This window comes from Rhinolophus sinicus, linkage group LG02 (genome assembly GCF_036562045.2).
Source record: "Rhinolophus sinicus isolate RSC01 linkage group LG02, ASM3656204v1, whole genome shotgun sequence".
NCBI classification, from domain to species: Eukaryota; Metazoa; Chordata; class Mammalia; order Chiroptera; family Rhinolophidae; genus Rhinolophus; species Rhinolophus sinicus.
The window spans coordinates 4,055,978-4,073,508 of NC_133752.1; the positions used below are offsets into that span (position 1 = coordinate 4,055,978).

General features: G+C 47.7%; 1 long non-coding RNA gene across 15 annotated transcripts in view; it reads left to right on the top strand.

Moving 5' to 3' along the window:
* Positions 1 to 17,531, top strand: part of LOC109439466 (uncharacterized protein C4orf50) — a 105,893-nt gene that overhangs the window by 19,233 nt on the left and 69,129 nt on the right. For 11 of the 15 annotated variants that reach the window (XR_012492539.1, XR_012492547.1, XR_012492538.1 and 8 more), the window contains 5 exons: positions 1,147 to 1,303; positions 2,215 to 2,345; positions 3,747 to 6,224; positions 13,141 to 13,314; positions 16,898 to 16,954. This is a non-coding gene — a long non-coding RNA (uncharacterized protein C4orf50). The remainder of the gene's footprint in view (positions 1 to 1,146; positions 1,304 to 2,214; positions 2,346 to 3,746; positions 6,225 to 13,140; positions 13,315 to 16,897; positions 16,955 to 17,531) is intronic. The other 4 variants (XR_012492535.1, XR_012492545.1, XR_012492550.1 and 1 more) reach the window with 1 other exon arrangement.

Below are 17,531 nucleotides of genomic sequence, written 5' to 3' on the forward strand. Positions count from 1 at the left end.
TGGGTGAAGGAGGCCCCGTGAGTAAGCCAGGGCAGGGGAGGAGTGGCAGGGCGGCCCATGACAAGCCCGTGGACTGGTCCAGGGCCTGACCTCAGCACTGGAACTGACCCTGTGGCCTGAGGGACCCAAGGGCGGCCTTGTAGGTTGGGGGTGCATTTTAGGGGGTCTCCCTGGCAGCTGTGAGCAGGATAGGAAGGCAAGCAGGGGGCGCAGCTAGGAGTCAATGCAGGGTCTGTTGGGAGCAGGTGAGGACCTGGGGACAGGTGAGGAGGGGACAGAGGGGGCATTACCTGTTCTCTTCTGTTTCCCCCTCACCTAGAACAGCACCTGGCACATAGTAGGAGCTTAATAAATGTTTGCCAAATAAATACATGAGTACGTCTGAAACATCTGTCTTTCTGCAGGTTCTGTCTATCCATCCAGCTATCAAATATTTATGAAGCACCTACTGTGTGCCAGGCTAAAGTGAGGGTGCAGACTAAATGAAATCAAGTTTCCATCCTGAAGGACCTCTAGGTGTAGTGGGGGGCAGATGGGAGCAGGTAGCACCCTTTAGAACCAGTTAGAGGTAGCCCAGGGCAGGGGACCTGGAGGAGACGCCCCCAGCCTCTCCGGGACCGAGGGTCAGCGCTGAGTTCTTCTGCCAGCCCTTTTGCAGAAGCAGCGGTGCCTCTAAGTAGTGCTGTGGGGTACGGGGGCTTGGGGGGCAGCTCACTCTATATCCACCTGCCTTGGGGAGAGGCCAAAGTGAGGGGGCACCACCCAAGGCATTTGGCTATAGCATTGGGAACTTGCCCAGAGCCCCTGGGCAGCGCCCACTTCCGTTGGTGGGACCCAGAGGAAACAGGAAGGAGAGGGGGCTGGGGGCCTTTCCTGGTGCCTTAGGGAGCCCCGAGGTGTCTGGCTGGACAGACCTGCTCCTTGTCTGCAGAACGGAGCCTGCGGGCTAATAGCAGGCAATCTGGTCTGTAGGACCAAGAGGGCAGGGCAGGGCTCTATGGCCGGGCCATGGGCCCTCTGCTCCCAGAACCTCAGTTTCTTCTGAGTTCCCTCCTGGGGTGACTGGGATGGACACATAGGGACAGGCTTAGAGTACACATTCAGCCAGGGACACTCAACTCTCTTGATTTTTGTGTCTTTCTCAAGGACGCCCCGGGCTGTGTTCGGGATGAATGGCTGCTCTTGCCCAGGGAGGAGGCGCTGGGCACCTGCAGAAGCCAAGGCCGGCATACCTCCCTCAGCCCCGACGGTGTCCCAGGACCAAGGGCCTCAGCAGGTGTGTGGGAACCAAGGGCCTCAGCAGGTGTGTGGGAGCCCGGTGCGTGGGACATGGGGCGTCTGCATGGACACCCACCATGGGCTGGCGTGCTGCTGACATCTGGTGATGGAGGGGTGGGCGCCCTGCTCTGCAGACAGGAAGCTGAGGCTCACGGAGGTGGTGTAGCTTGTTCAGTGTACACAGCTGGCAAAGGGGGATCAGAGTCCAAAATACCCATGACATTTGTGCCAGCATTGGACAGTCGGGTCTCTCAGGAGGAGGTGTCTTTGAAGTCTCTGTAATGACCATTCCTACCCCAGTGACAGCTCAGGTGCCATGCCCTGGAGCTGCTGGAGCCACGAAACCCCTTGTCCCTAACTTGTCCCTGAAGGGAACCTGTATCTCTGCTAACGGTCTCGGGCACAGCTTCCAGGGTCTCTGCTGCAAAAGCCACTGCAGCCAGGAGCCCCGAGCCACTGTGTCCACCTGCGTGTCTGTGGTTTATGCACAGTCCTCTAAGGCCAAGTGCAGTTTAAGGACAAGGGGGTCATTTATACCCGGGTGTGCTGCTGACATCAAAGCTGACTTTCCCCTTCTATCCCATTTCTGGAGAGCTGAGCTGACAAGTCACACAGGGTCGAACTTGCCCTTAGAGAAGGGTCTGTGGCTCCTGGGTTCACGGCCCACTGTGTGGGGCTGCGGGTGGGGCTACGACCCTGTGTGGCTGATGAGGAAACGCAGGATGAGAGAAGTGTTGTGGATTTTGTTGCCTGCGTGAGCTCTCTGGTCCTCATCAGTGGAGGGTCGTTTCCTGTCTCCGAGCCTCAGTTTCCTCACTTGATAGGTGATGGTGATCGTCAGGCAGCTAGCAGTGCCATGTATTCTGACAGTAGGTGGCAATTGCGGGAAAGCTTCTGGGAATGTCTTTTTAACCCTTGGGTCCTGTCCTTTCCTAGGCCAGTCCTCCGAGGGGCCTTGCGCCTGGGGTAGCATCGGGGCTGGAAGAGGAGGCCCCTCTGTTTTGGTGCCAGGCCTGGAGACCACAGCTGAACTCCTGGGAGACCTGGCGGGATCTGCCCATGAACAGGTGAGGTTGGAGGCGTTCTGTGCACCTTAGGGCTCCAGCTGCCACGTGTCACGCTTCATCCTACTGAAGCCTCCAACCAGCTGTGTATGAGGCGGGAGCTACGGCCCCCTCTGGAGAGGAGGGATCCGGGACTCCAAGAGCTGCTGGGATTCCCAAGGCTGCACAGCCCCAGCGCTGGATGCGGAGCCGTCTCTCTAGCCAACACTCTGCCCCACACTGTCCCCTGAGCGCCAGAAGCCCAGTTACAACAGGCCCTGCCTGGCTCGCTCTGAGTCAGAGCCTTTCTCAGCTTCCATTTTCCTGTCACTAAAGAACAGGGATACACTGGACCCGAGCTAAGGCCCGCCAGCCCTGATGTGGTTCTCCGCAGAGAGGGCCTCCCGTGTTTCTTCAGTCCTTTGCGTCCCTCTATGAGCCGCTGCGTGGTGTGCCGTCACACCCAAAGGAGCTAAGAGCTGAGAGCCAGCTGTGCCAGGGGTCAGGACGACTTCATGGAGAAGCGGGACCCTGGCTGGACCCAGGCGGAGGGGTAGAGTTAGATGGACAGGAAAACAGAGACGGGCAGCGAAAGGGCAGGCCGCGTGGGAATCCCTGGGCCGTGGGGCATGGTGGCCGTGGTTGTATGTGAGCCCTAGGGCTCGCAGCGAGCCTGTATGAAGCCAGGCTTCATCTCCCAGGCCCCCGCCCTCCCTGCTAGCGGGTCTGTTCTGTAAGCCTGCCAGTCTTCTGCTCTGGGTAAATGTACTGAATCAAGTTAATATAAAAATATATTCAAAACATCTATGAAACGCCTCCTCGGTGCCCGGCCCTGCTCGAGGTCAGGGTCCCTGCCCTCAGGGAGCAGAGTACACCACACTGCCCACTGGAAACTTCCGTGCCACTGGGTAGTGGCTGCCCAGGGTAGTGGCCGCGAAGCACACGGCATCTGAGCACCTGAAGGGGGCTGGTGTGTCTGCAGAACTGAGTGCTCACTCTCATTTCATTGTTTTACCTTTGAAAAGTCCCTTGTGGGCCGTGGCTGCCATATTGAACAGGGCGGGGCCGTAGGGGAATTAGACCCCATGCACATAGATGGATGACATGAGGAGTGGAGGGAATAAAGGGGGGTCAATGGACAGAGAGTGGGGGCCGTGGTCAGGGAGGCCTTTTCGAGGAAGCAATGTTTGAGATGAGGTGGGAATGAAGTGAGGGGCTGAGCCATGAGGGCATGTGGGGGAAGGGCGTTCTGGGCAAAGGAAGAGCAGGTGCAAAGGTCCTGGGGTGGCAGCAGGCATGGTGTTAGGAAGGCCTAGGCGGTTGGGTGAAGAAGCACAAGAACATCTGGAGCTGAGGTCAGAGAGGTGGGGAGAGAATAAACGGAAGAAGAGGCCCTCTCACACCCTGTCTTCTCTTCATCCCCAGCTTCCTCTGGCTGAGCCCAGCTTGCACGACCAGAGTCTCCTCCTCATCTGTGGCTGCCCCCCCGGGCCATGCGTGGACGACTCATTCCTCCCCATGGAGCTGGCCTGGATGGTGGAGCAAAGGCTAGCAGCCGCCCCGGCCCAGGAGTCCTTCCTCCTCGTGCAGACGTCCACACTCCCCCCCTGGCGGCCGGCCAGGGACCCCGCTCTCCTGCTGCTCCAGGAAGCTTCCCCAGAGGAACTCCAAACCCAACCCGTGCTGGACGCCAGGCCCTCGCCTGCTCCCAGAGCTGTGGGACGGCCCTGCCGGGATCATCGCCTGGCAAGGGGCCTCGACGCCTCCCTCGGCCAGGAGTCCCCGCAGATTTCAAATCACCACTTTCCCAAGAGAGGGCCCAGTGGCCGAACCGACCCTCGGAAGGCGGGAGGAGGAGTCCCAGCGTGGATATCCGAGGAGTGGGGGGTGAGGAGGACTTGGGGCAGAGAGGAGGAAGACCTCGGTGACAAGTCCCAGCTACATCAGGAAGACGGGGAGAACCTGAGCTTGGAGGATGGTGTTGGCGCCCAAGAAGACATGCAGAATGAGCGTGGGGCTTCAGGAACCCAGGCCGCTGCCTCCTGCCCTGGGCCCGGGCAGGAGCTTCCCTTGCCTTTTCTGCAGGGGGAGGCCTCCGTGTCAGCAGAGGGTCCCGAATTCCTGAGCAGGAGGGAGCGGGCAGAAGGCCACATCTGGGTCCTCCTGGGGGGGCTTTCAACATCAGAGGAGGAACGGATCCCCCCAGCTGCCTTCTTCGGGGCCCACGGCGCCAGAGGGCTGCCTCCAGCAGGCGCTCAGCTCCTTACAGAGATGGGCAGAGCCATCAGGACAGTTCAGGACACGGAGGAGAACGACGTGTGGTCTGGAAAGCCCCTGCTTCTACACGAGGAAAGCCCTGGGGATGAAGGGCAAGGAGAGCAGGAGGCGAAGACACTGCATCTAGAAGGGTCCAGACCAGAGGAACCTGACTCCGAGAAAAGCGAGGCCAAGGAAACGCTTTCCCTAATGGAAGAGAGAGGTTTGCCGTCGTCCTTCAGAGTGGCCTTATCGCCCAACAGGGTGGAACCTACCAGTCCTCCATGGGCTCCACACAAAGGACAGGACGGGTCTGCGCTCACAATAGATGCATTTGAAAAGGAGATGGAGGCTTGTTTCCAGCAACTCTCCATCCTGAAGCTTGGGAGTGGGCTTTGTGGACAGGAAGCTTCCACGTTGGTGGGAGAGAACTGGAGCTTTGCTCGGAGATGGCACAGCTGCCAAGAGCACACTCATCTTCGGCAGGTTTTGGCAAACCAGGGCTTGGACACTTGTCCTGCCAAGGAAGCAGACCCCAAGGACAGTCGTGAAGAAGTTAAGCTGGGAGAGGCCGAGGCCCTGGGAGCCGACGAAGTCCTTCCATGGATGGTTCCTGACCTGGAGGCCCTGAGCCCAGGGGCCGAGGGGCCCTCCGAGCAGGGCCAGCTCTCTCAGCCATCCACAGCCTTCGAGGGAGCCAGGAGAAGGTTTCATCAGCTCATTTCTGGACTGAAAAAGGAGAGAAGCAAAGTTTTGCATGCCAATGCCAAACTTCAGAGAGACCAAGAGAAATGCCATAAAAAAATACGTGCCCTCGAAAAAGAGAGGGAGAGAAATGTGAGCAAAATATCTGCATTGGAGCGGGACAACGGCACACTGTTAGGAGACATCTCTCACTTAAAGAGCGAACTGGACTTATATTTGCAGGTCGTCTCTGACCTTGAAGACTGCAATGGGAAAAGTTACCACAAAATTTCTGAGCTCGAAGAGGAAAATGAAAAACTGAAAGGGCGCGTGGGCCAGCTCCAGAAAGCCATGTCTGAGAACTCTAGAAAATCCAAGGTCGTGATGGAGGACGTCACCCGGGAAAACTGGGAGCTCAAGGCGCTGATTTCAGAGCTCGGGGTCAGTTACAAAGAGCTCATCAAGGACATAGCACTGGGAATAGAAGATATGATCCGGGCCCTAAGGGGGGAGAACCAGCATCTTCTTCACAGGATCCAAGTCCTGGAGATGGAAGTCATGCTGGGGATGCAGAGGGAGGCAGGACGTTTGGGGACAGCAGAGGAGCGCCTCCAGGGGAGAAGCACGGCGGCAGGGGACAAGGTGGACGGTGTGGAAAGGGGGGAGCAGGCGACTCCGCTTTCAGAGCCACTGACTACAGGAAGCCACTGGCCACCATTGAAGGAGGAAATGGGTCTGGCTGGAGGGCCGGTGGCACCTTCCTTAGGCATGAAGAACTCCGGAAGTCATGCTGATTCTACTGCCCCATCATTGGTTGGGAGGAGTGGTGATGCATCCAGTGCTCTGCAAGGAAACATGGATGGAGGGCAAGTAAAAGCAGCACATTTGGAAAAAGAGGAGAGAAGACCGTGGTGTCCTGCAGACTACGGGTCAGCTCTGAGGTCCCCGAGCAACGGCCCCCAGGTAGGCTGACGCTGCATAGCTGCTTCCTCCTCAGCGTGTTCATTTTCTAGAGGGCTGACCACCCCCCTGACTCCAGCACTTCTACGAGGGAGGCACAATCACCATCTCCATTTATCAGATGAGAAAACATAGGCACGGAAAAGTGAAGTGCCTTGACCAAAGTCACACAGGCAGGAGGGTTGGAGCTCAGACATCTCATCAGTCACACAGGTAGGAGGGTTGGAGCTCAGACACGCTCCCGGGCATTCTGGCTCCAGAGTCTCCATTCTTACCTAGGACATAAGATGCAAGCCTGCCCCTCTACTTAGGCTGTTCAAACTGGTGTCTGGTGGAATGTGGAGGGGGTGTTTACACTTTAAGATCAGAGCCTGTATTTTCAGATTGAGGCGCTTTCAAGCAGCCCAAATGGTAATTCTGCACATTGGGGCTTGGAAGGTGCCATGGACAGAGCAGTGGGCTTTAGATCTGCATCCAACAGGTTTGAATCCAGCTCTGCACTTACTACGTGTGTGACTTTGAGCCAAGGTACAGACTTCGGAGTCATTTTTCTCCTCTGTGGGCAATGCTCAATTTTCAGGACTCCTAGGATGGAAAGCTCGTGCTCTTGTGGTGGTCTTGTGTGTTTGCAGGATATTTAGTGTTGAGCCCCTGTTTTCATTCTCATTCATTCTCTGTCTCTCTCCCTTTCCTTCTCCCCTCCCTCCCTCTTTCCCTTCCTCCCTTTTATTCTCTCTCTCTCTCTCTCTCTCTCTCTCTCTCTCTCTCTCTCTCAGCAATTTTATCAATCATTTTAAAAGGTCATCTTTTGGTTTTATTGATTTTCTTTATTGTATATCTGTATTTTATTTCATTGTTTTATCCTTATATCTTCATTGTTTCCTTTCTTCCCCTTTCTTTTGGTTTAATTAGATGTCCTTGCTCTTGCTTCTTGTTTTGAAAGCTTAGATTATCGATTTTTAAACTGTTCTCCTGTTGTAATCTACGCACTTCTCTCTCTGCACCATTCCAGTGGCATCACACGCATTTTGGTATGTTGTACTTTTCATGTCTGTTAGTTCCAAGTAGTTTCTAATTTCTACTGTGACTTCTCCCTTGACCCATGGGTTATTTAGAAGCATGTTGCTGAATTTCCAAGCACCTGTGAAATTTTTCAGTTTTAGTTTTGTCATTGACTTCTAGTTTTATTTCACTGCTGTCAGAAAACAAACGCTATAGTATCTTAAGCTTTTAAAATTTGCTGAGATTGGGTTTATTGACCAGATGATGGTCTATTTTGATGAATATCCTATGTGCCCTGCAAAGAATGAATATTCTGTGGTTGTTGGGTGGTTAATTGTGCAAATCATATCTTGTGTCTTCACTGGTGTGTTGTCTATTTGTTTTGTCATTTACGCAGATACTTTCTGAAACCTCTAACTCTGAGTGTGCACTTGTGTATTTCTTCTTTGAGTTACGTTAGTTTTGATTCATATAGTTTGAAATTATGAGATACAGGCAGAGTTAGGATGCTTATGTAGTCCTGCTGAATCGATGCTTTTGCGATGAAATGTCTTGCATCCCTCACACTTTTTGCCCTAACGTGTACTTGGTCTGATATTAAAGTAGTCACATCGTTTCTTTTTCATTATGTTATAATATTATGTTTATATTATAATTGTATGTGTAATAACCCATATTTCAGTAAGTCATGGTATACAATGAAAAACTGTGGTGTGCATAGCTTTTATGCCATCCATCTTTTTGCTTGCAGCTTATCGTATCTTTATATTTAAAATGCTTTTTTTTTTTTTAGAAACAGCATATATGTGATGATACAATTGTTTCTTTCTACCTTGTGGCCAGTTGTTCTAGTCCTCTCATTGGTTGTTTTCTTTTATTCCTCCTTCCCCGCCTTTGGTTTTATTATTAGTAAAACAGTTTCTATTATTCCTTTTTCTTCTCCATTAGCTTATTCTATTATACATTTTAGCATCATTCTTTTAATGGTTACCCTAAAAATTCCAAAATGTATCTATCAATTATTAAAATTTACCTTAAATTAGGACTTTTACCGTGTTGCCATGAAGCAAAAATCTTTTAATAGTTCAACTTCTTTTATTCCCTTTCTTCTTTTTATTTCTTATTTTTGTCCTACATATCACTTCTATGTATGATAACACTTACAAGGATTGTCATTCTTATTGCTTTGAACAATCAATAATCTTTTGTGCACTATTCATTCTTTTTCCCACTTCTCTGAATGTTTTCCTTCTGCCTGAAGAGCTCTGTTGTTTCTCGTAGTGAGGGTCTTGCCAGTGATGAATTATCTCATATTTCTTTTTATGATAACAATTTTCACCTCTACTTTTAAAAGTTTTTTTCTTTTCCCCCCCTTTGGATTCAGAATTTTAGGTAGACAGATATTTCCCCCTTTTGGCACTTTATAGATCTCATTCCATTGTCTTCTGGATCCCATAGTTTCTGTTAAAAAAGTATTTGTTTTTGTCATTGTTTTCTGGTTTTCTTGTTTCTTTGTTTTCCTGAAAGAAGTATGTTGTTTTATCTCTGACTGATTTTAGGTTTTCCTTTTTATCTTTGGGTTTTGGCAGTTTGACTGTGATTTGCCTGGTGTGGTTTTATTTGTGTAATTTCCTGCTTGTTTTTTTCTGAGCTTTTTGAAATTGTAGATTCATGTCTTTTATCAGATTTGGAAATTCTTGGCCATTGTTTATTCAAATATTTTGTTCTGTATTATTTTTCTCTCCTCTCCTAGGAATACAGACTTTTTGACTGTATGCCACATCTTTTGAAACTCATACATTTTTTTTCTCTCTTGTGCATTGGTTTGAGTTTTCTATTGACCTGTCTTTTCATTCACTACTCCTGTGTTGTGCTGTGTCCTATCTTCTGATAAACCCATCCATTGGGTTCTCAATTTCATTTATTACATTTTGCAGGTCTTGAATATCCATTTTATTCCTTTTAAGAGATTCTGATCCTCTGTTGAAATACTCTTTCTTTTCATCCATTTTTGTCTATGTTTCATATATAGACATATATATGTTATTTTGAAGGTCTTGTCTGCTGACTCTAATACCTGGATCATCTCTGGGTCTGTTTCTATTTTTCTATTAACTATTTTATTTCTTAGTTAAGTCCCATTTTCCTGCTTCTTCACCTGTCTAGTAATTTTTAACAAAATGTTTATGTTGGACATTATGTAGGACATGTAGAGATTTTTGATTATTATCTTCTTCTAAAGAATGATGGGTGAGTTTTGTTCTGGCAGGTGGTGGAATGATTATCAGACCATATTATTCCTGTGCAGGTGAGTTTCAGTTTTACCCTCAGTCCCAGGGATTGATTTTATTCCTAAAGTGTGGTCCTTGCTCCTAGGGCTTGGCCTTTCAGAGTATCAGCTGAGTTCCCAGAGCATTTTCTAGGAACTTTGAACTTTGGCTCAGCCAGAACTCTGCCATCTTCATAGCAGCGTGTGACCTCTGAAACCTCTTTAGCAGTTGACCCCCAGCTGTTGTTCTCTGCTAGGCATCAGGGAGTCTTGCACTATGCTTCCTAGCTTGTGATTCAGCCGAGGACCCAAGGGGTGTTTCTAAGATAGTATCTGGATTTCTTCTCTGCAGCTCTCTTTTCTCTGTTCCTTTGTTCCACAAACCCCAGCTGTCAAAGCAGCCCTGAGCTCCAGTCTCTGATTCTCCCACCTAGCAGGGCCACCACGTTCAGCTTGGGCTCTATTTACTTGAACTGTGGGTTATAAAATGTTCCAGAGAAAAATCCAGGGAGAATGTGGAGCTCACCTTGTTGTGTATTCTTTTCCTTAAGGATTTGTGGCCCTGCGTTGTTTGACATTCAATGCCTGCAAAGAATTGCTTTTACATATTTCCCCCAGATTTTATAGTTGTCCAATCCCAGCTCATCAGACCTGGTAGGAACTGGAATTCTGAGGAGATGAGTATCAAGCTGAAACTTTCAAGGTTTGAAAGGAGCAGTAGATGAAGAGCATTCCGGGCGGAGGGAGAAGCAGGTGGCTAGGCCCTGTGGCGGAAATGAGCCCGGCTTGTTGAAAACACAGACAGCAGCCAGCGTGGCTGGGCCATGTGGGCAAGAGTGGGGGGTGGTGTGAGATGAGGTTGCAAAAGTTGTCATGAGACAGATCTCAGTAGGCTCCGGGTATGGTCATTTCTAAACGCACTGGGAAGAGGTTGGAGGGTTTTAAGCGGGAGAACGACATGATTTAATTTCTATTGTTAAAAAAAAAAAAACTCTGCCTACTGTGGGGAAAAGGGGCAGGTGGATACAGGGAGAACAGTCAAGCGGATCTTGCAGTCATATCACCAACAGATGACACTAGAAGAATTTAGAATTAAAAGAAGAGAGGCTTCCAGACAAAAACTAGAGTTGGAATCAATGGGGTTTGTTGATGGGCAGGATGCAAAAGGTGAAGAAAGCGTCTCCTTTCCTTTATCCTAAGTCACAAACCTGCTCATGTTTCGATTTGGCTTAAAATTCTTCTGTGCCTTCCTATCGCCCTGGGTACGAAATCCACATTCCTTTTGGTGAGTTATAATGTGGCCTTGGGAACTTCAGCTGTTGCTATTTACATCCCCACCTTCTACGTCCCCACGTCTGCACTCCTATTCCCTTGATCCACCCTCCCCACCCCCCCGCACCCCAGCTTTCTCTAGGGAACTCATCCTCTAGGTCTCATTTGGGGGGCATCTCTTCCCAACCCCCCCAGGTTGGATTCAGAGCTGAGGCGAACTCATGCACATGTCTTCCCAAGTCTGAGTTCAGTGATGCCACTTTGGTAGCTGGCAGTTGGCCTGGGTGAGAGTATTTACACCATAGAAATCGCCTATTGCTACAAATTCATGTGCTCCTCCGTCACCTCACAAAACGGTTGTCACCCATTCGCCACCCCCCGGGTGGCAGTGGTGCCTCTGGTTTAGTGCCTCCTCCAGGCTCCCCCCAACCACACTGCTGAGTGGCCTGTTTCGGCATCAGTGTCCCCCACCACTCAGAGCTCCCCAAGGGCCACGTGCACCATGGCTCCCAGCCCAAGTTCAGCCTGTGCCTGGAGCATGTGCTCATAATGTAGGGAGCATGTGAGTCATGGGTCCATTCACAGGGTTGCTGTGTGGTGCTGTCCCATGGAACAGGCAGGGCTGGCGCCACCCCGCACACCATTCTTAGAACGCACCGCGGGCGCTCTCTTAGGACCCTGGGGACAGAGCCCTGGTCTGTGTCCCTGCCGAGGAGGGAGGCAGCAAAGGCACCTAACTCCCCAGAAAGGCCAAGTTGTTTTGCAAGTCTGGGAGCTGGATTGTATGGAACCATTCGGGGCCCCCATCTGTTCTTGGCAAGGCCCAGCCTGTGACTCTCAAGCCCATGCTCTGAATTTCTATTCACTTAAAAAAAATTCACATTCTGTTGTCCCCTCCCTTACCAACAAAGGAGACACCTATCAGCCACCGAGTCAGGAGTCACGTGGGTTCTGCCCTCTCACCCTCTCCTCCATCTTCTCCCTCCTCTCCAAACAGAATAGCTCAGGCTCCCCCTCCTGTCTGCTCAGACTCAGGTCAGGAACACGTGGAAGGGATCATCTTTGTGGGCCTGAAATCCCAGGGTGGCTGCTTTGAATGAAGGCAGACCTCCGCGACGAGGGAGAAGAGCGTTCCAGACGCCTCTGGGCTCCTGGGCCCCCACAAATGGAACGTGTGCCCGTAGCAGGGCGGCTCCTTCATGAGGCCGCCTTAGCTGTACGAGTAAGAGCTGAAAGATGCTCAGCCCTGGACCCGGCAGCTCCCTGTCTGAGGATCTCAGGAATGTATGTCAGTATGTGTGTCAGTATGTATGCAGGAGGGTCTTTATCACAGCCCCAGTGTTAGCAGCAAAATACGAGAATTAGCTAAGCAGTCGACATGCCACCGAATGCTACGAATATACTAACAACAGCCTTTTCAGCATTATTTAACGACATGGAAAATGCTCCTGGCATGGATGGTGTAAAGGGAGAAAAACAGGATGTAAGAGAGATATGTGGTGTATTAAATGTTATATGGAAAATACATTACATATATGTGTATATATATTACATATATGTACATTATATATATATGTGTGTGTGTGTGTGTGTATATATACACACATGCCTCTGTGTGTGTGAATATATGTCATTTGAAAACTAGAATTTAGGACTCAGAACCAGTGCGAGCAGCAGCATCACCACCCTTTCATCACCCCCCCACCCCACCCCCCAGTGCTAAGTCACCTCTTGCTTCTCACCTTCCACCCTCCCTGAAATTCCCTGCTGACATCCACGCAAAAACTGCTCACTCGTGTTCAGGCCATGAAGTGTGAGAGGCTGTGTTGCACTGATTGAAGAAAACTGTTTGGGGGGTTATGCAGTATCTTCTGCTTTATGGAAATATATCTTTCATGTAATTAGCATCTCACAATGGGATTTGAACATGGAATTTCATTCATCATACTGTGTTTCCGTACAATGTGAACAATAGCTATTCAAACACTCTGAAATGCCATGTTAGTGTGCATGTTTTTGAAAATATATGTGAAAAAGTTGTTTTTGAACATAACGTGTTAGAATGTCATTCTGCAATTCCCCGTACCCTCAAAACATCCTCCTGCAAGAAACCCGTCCCGGGCCACACACTCATATGAGCACGTGTGTAAGAGCACAGTGGAAAAGGGGAAGAAAATGTGTGGATAATAATGATGATCAGACTGGCTAATAGGATTTGGAGTAATTTCTGTTACTTTATTTTCTCCAGTTTTTTCAACTGTGGGGAAAATGTAAGCAGAAAAAATACTAAGCAGAAAAACAGGTATTGTTTATTAGCTAAGGCAAATGACTTGGGAGACAACCTAAGAACTACATTCGAAGCTGTCATTCCCACAGCTCCGGGACCCGGAGGCCCAGACTTCTGAGGAGGACCTCAGGCTGCGAGTCAGGCAGCTCGGTCACCAGGTGCTGACCCTGCAGTGCCAGCTCAGGGACCAGGGGTCCGCATACCGGGAGCTGCAGGCAGCTCAGGATGAGGCCCTCTGCCTCCAGGACCAGCTCCAGGGCAAGGTAGGCTGAGCAGCGCTTCTCCCCGCCCCCCATGTAAACTGATGTCCCCCCGCCCCCCCAAGCTGATGTGCCCACCCTGCAGGAGGTGTTCAGAATTAAAAACTAAAATAAAAAGAATCAGGTAAGATGTCACTGACCATTTCGAGCAGTTGCTTGCTAATTTTTGGATTTCTAAAGTATACTTGTAGAGCGGTACAGGGAAGAAAAACAAGGTCTGTATCCCCTCCATCCAGCTAACCTGTTAAATCTAACCTGTTAAACCGTATACACACATCTGTTTTATTAGAAGGTCAAACAGTTTTTCAAATGTTACATAGGTAAATCTTTCCTCTGTAGGAGAGACATGGGTGCAATTAGTAAGTGGGCAACGAGAGAGCCTTGTAGAGTTGGAATGGTTCCGTGTCCTTCTCTGTCGTGGTGGAGACGTGACCCTACACAGGGGATAAAATGGCCTAGAACTTAGTGTCCCCCCCCCCACACACACACATACAAGTGCAAATAAAACTGGAGAAATATGAATAAAATTGGTGGGTTGCATGAATATCAATACAATTGACATTATATGGTTGATATATACTATAGTTTTGCAAAATGTTCCCATGGAAGTAAACCAGGTAAAGAATCTAAGGGACCTCTCTGTATGATTTTCTACAACAATCATACAACTATAATTATCTCAGATTTTTTAATGCCAAACCAAAGTCCATCCTATCCCTTAATGCCAATGCTTTCTGACCTCCAGTGTTTTTTCCCACCCTATCTACCCATATTCAGTATGTGTGTGTACGTGTACATATATAGAAATTATACCATACAAAAATATTCTGCATCTTGATTTTATCATTTAATAACAAATCTTGGTGATGTTTCATATCAACACATACAAACTGACCTCATTCTTTTAAAATCTCGCATATTATTTCTTCATGAGACCAAACCACAACTCACTTAATCAATTCGTTGTTTATGGAAATCTAAATTGTTTCTGTTTCTTTGCTTCACAAATAAGGCTTCAGTGAACATTTCTATACCTCTGTCTTGGGAATATGTTGCTGCTATGTATTCAAAGGGTAAAATCCTAGTGAAAGAATTACTGGGTCAAAGGCTGTGTACGTAATTAACTTTGATAGATAATAGCAAACGACGTTCCAAAATGGTTGTGCCGTTTATACATCCACCAGGAATAAATGAGTGTACTTCTTACCCTGAATGATACCAAACTTTAGGTTGTTTTTGACAAGCCGATGGATGAAAAATACACCTTCAACAATTGGGTGTAATGTCTGACTCCTTTCTCATGAGTTCTCTGTATAATTGAACACACTGCACGGAGTTTTACGTCTTTAACCATGTTGCTCCATAGTCTTTGCGTCAGTATTCTTTTGACTGTGCAGTAATAACCTACTTACTGGGTGGAAATGATTTCCATTCCCCTGTTGTTGGATCTATAATTATTTCCACTAATTTATACATCATTGTTTATATAGGATAGTTCAGAGAACTGGGGTTACTCATTCAAAGAGCGGGAATATTGTTGATTCTTTAGACATGTTACGTAATTGCTTTCCCACTTCTAAAACCAAGACCACTATTATGATTTTCTGTGTGACTGATCTGTGAAAACTATAATTCCAATTATACACCTTAGGTCTTTTTACCGTAGCTGATGTATTTTTAAGTCTGTTTTTTAAAAAATATTTTCATTCTTTTTTTTCTTTCTCTGCTTTGGTTTGGATAATTCCTTCTAATCTGTCTCCCAATTAAATAATAATCTTTAGATGAGTCTATTTTATTCTTAAACTCATTATTTTAGTTCTTAATTTCACTTACTGTTTTTTGCAGTCCTAGAATTTCCATTTGATTCTTTTGTGATAGTTTCCGGTTCTGTGATGAAATTCTTACAGTATAATTATTGAGCATTTTAGTCACATTTACTTTTAAGTTTGTCTGATAGCTCCATTTTACATCCCCACTAGCAGTGGGTGAGGGTCCCAACGTTTCCACACCTTCCATTGGCTACTGTCTGTCTTTTTGATGAAAACCATGCTAGTGGGTGTGAAGTGGTATCTCGTTGTGGTTTGGATTTGCATTTCCCTGATGGCTAATGATGCTGAGCTCTGTTTCATCAGCTTATTGGCAATTTGTATCTTCTTTGCAGAAATGTCTATTCAGAGCCTTTGTTCATTTTGTAATTGGGTTTTTGTTGTTGTTGTTGAGTTGTAAGCATTTGTTATATAGTCTAGATATACGTCCCTTATTAGGCATATGAATTACAAATATTTTCTCTCGTTCTGTTGCCTTTTTACTTTATTCACATTCACTTTTTAATTGAAAAAATGCCCCAGTACACAGTTCACAGCAACATATCCATGCTATTTCCTAAACTGAGGCAGAGAGAAAATCGAATCCACGCCTGCAAATGTTACTGAATGCTTTTCCAGTATAAGACAGTCTGCTTGGAGCTGGAATTTTCCTCTGAATATATTCAGAGTAAATATATTTCTGTGTATCTGCCAAAATAGTTACACAGAAATGTTCATCGTAGCTTTGTTTGAAAAGCAAAGAAATAAAAATGATATAAATGTCCATAAACAAAGAATTCATTAAATAAACTATGTTTCAGCCTCATGATGAAATAATAATCTACAGGACTTTAAAAGAATATGATTAATTTGTCTGTGTTGCTATGGGAATAACTCCACGATTTTAACTAAATGATACAAACAAGATGTAAGACATTTTCTACAGTATAGCTCACATGTGGACATATACACATGCATACATTCTGATTATGGGTATATAGGGTTAGAGGTCAGAAGATGGGGGGGAGAAGAAGGACTTTTGTGGATGCAGCTTCCTTGTACCCACTACAGAGGGAACAAGAGAGTGAGAGGAACTCATAGAACACCTATCTTGTTACATCTTTTGATTTTGTGAGTCAGGCGTTCAGGCAGGACTCGGTGGGGCGATTCTGCTCTATAAGGCATCAATGGGGATCACTCGGTGCTGTTCAGCTGGGCTCTGAGCTCGGCTGGAAGGTCCAGGCTGGCTTTCCTCACATGCCTGGAGCCTCTGCCCCAGACAGTAATGATGGTTTCCAGTCATTGAGTGTGATTGGCTGCCAGGCCTTGTGCTTAGGACATCATTCACAGAGTCCTCACTGCAATCCTCACTAATATTGCCCCCACTTTATAGATGAGAAGACTGAGGCAGATAAAAGTGACTTGTACAAAGTCACAGTTCTAGTAGTGGTTAGGCTGCGATTGGCAACCCATAAATTGAACAAGACACCAAAAAACTCTGGCATCTCTGCATGGGGAATCCAGGAAGCCTTCCTGAAAGAAGAGGTGATGGAGCTGGTCTGGCAGCTGCAGTCTTGCAGAGCTCATTCTCCAGTGCTCAGAGTGCCCTTTCTCCTGATCCTGCCCAGCAGGTGATACGGGAAAGGCCCCTGTTCCCCACTGAGAACTCCTGTGGGAAAAGAGGGGACACAGGCAGCTTCTGGGAGCCTGGCTTTCCTGGGGAAGCATTGATCTGTGTAAACTATGGCTCAGCCTCATCAGCAACACTGCTTCTCTTTCAGCTTGACGAACTTCAGAAAAAGCAATATGAAGCGAATTTGGCTGTGACTCCTTTGAAGGTAATATGTTCATGAAATCAATATGAAATGTCTCTTTCAAAAAAAAAGTTTATAGTATTTTTCCCATTAGAGATTGTATTAAAATACTGGAAAGACAAATGAAAGATACAAAATCACCACCAACCCCCATTTGAAGCTAGTGCTTTCTTCCAGTATATTTTGCACGTGTCTCAGATGCTCCTTAACTTGTCTGTGTCCTGCTTTCCCACTTGAGGGTGTCACCTGGAAGGGCTATCCCTGTCCTTGCCAACCTTTGAAGCTGCTGGTCACATGGAGCACAAACTATGAGAGGCCGCAGTTCATGAACTGCCATTTCTTTGCTTGGTGTTCAAGTCCGTTTGTCCATCCTTCCTTCCTTTATTCTTTCCTCCATCCCTCTCTCTCTTGCGTTATTATATATTAACACCATGATGTACATGTTTTATTACAAAGGGTTTCCCTACAAATTTAGTCATTTCTTTAGAGCACATTCCCCGAAATGGCATTACTGGCCCACAAGGTGTCATGGGTTCTTTGCTAGTTGGACGTGTGGTTTGGTTGCGATGATACATTCAGCCTCAAGTATGGCACCGGGTTT